The following is a 1,065-nucleotide window of genomic DNA, read 5'->3' on the forward strand; positions in this document are numbered from 1 at the left end:
AATGCTTTGTGATTGTTTTTATGTAAGGATCTTATATAGAAAATTACACACTCATAAAATGACTTACTATCAATACTTTTTATTTAATTGGATTTATTTCAACATTCCTAAACTAGAATAAAACTTTTTAATATAAACTTAAATACATATTATAATATATATTAATTTAAATTAAATAATATTAAATACTTAATAATATTAGATATATGCTAGATTATGAATAATATTAAATTAATTAATATTAAATACTTAATAAAGAATACATATTACTTAATATAAAAGTCTGCGACCCTGAATTGAACAGAAAAAGTGGATTAGAAAACGTGACAGAACGTTCGGGCGTTGCGTATGTACGGCCGCTCCATTTGTCACGATGCATTATTCACAGTCAGAAAAGTATTCCAAGCAGGCGACGCGGCGTCCGGTATCCGACGGAACAAAGGATTGCGAAACGTGGTTCTGGTAACTCCTATCCGTAGATCCGCCTCCTCCCTCTGTATACTCCGTGACAACTCGGTCCAGCCCGCTTCTGTTCCTTCTTCTTCTTTTCTTCTTCTTCTTCGTCGTCTCCTCCTATTCCATGTGAGCGAAATGATTTCTTGCTTCTTAAGGGGAGAGACGGAATCGGCGGTTATCTTGTGGCGGAGATAACATCTGCGGCAACCGTGAGCGAGATTTGCGGTAGACAGTGGCTACGGCCTTCCCGACTGCCTACGCGTCTTCCAGCTGCACCGGCTGGTCCACCTGCATTGCAGCATCGCACTGGTTGAACGTCGGTGCCACGTTGACCGCATATAACGATCGGAATGCTGCCATCCGACGAAAACTTCCAGGCCGACGGCTACCGTGCGAAGCGACGCGTCCGCGCTGTCAACAATATTTCCGGCTGACGAAAATCATTTCATTCTTTCGATTAATTATTTTTAATGAATGAAATTTAATAGTAGAGGTGAATTATTTTTATTTTAGGTGAAAGTTATGTCGGTGCAGTTTTTGTATTAAGTAGACTGCAGACTTTGTGAACAGCTATGAAGATTAGAATTTATTAATTAATAAATTCTGATT

This window comes from Ceratina calcarata, unplaced genomic scaffold (assembly GCF_001652005.2).
Source record: "Ceratina calcarata isolate Rehan_Ccalc_2016 unplaced genomic scaffold, ASM165200v1 scaffold298.2, whole genome shotgun sequence".
Classification (NCBI taxonomy): domain Eukaryota; kingdom Metazoa; phylum Arthropoda; class Insecta; order Hymenoptera; family Apidae; genus Ceratina; species Ceratina calcarata.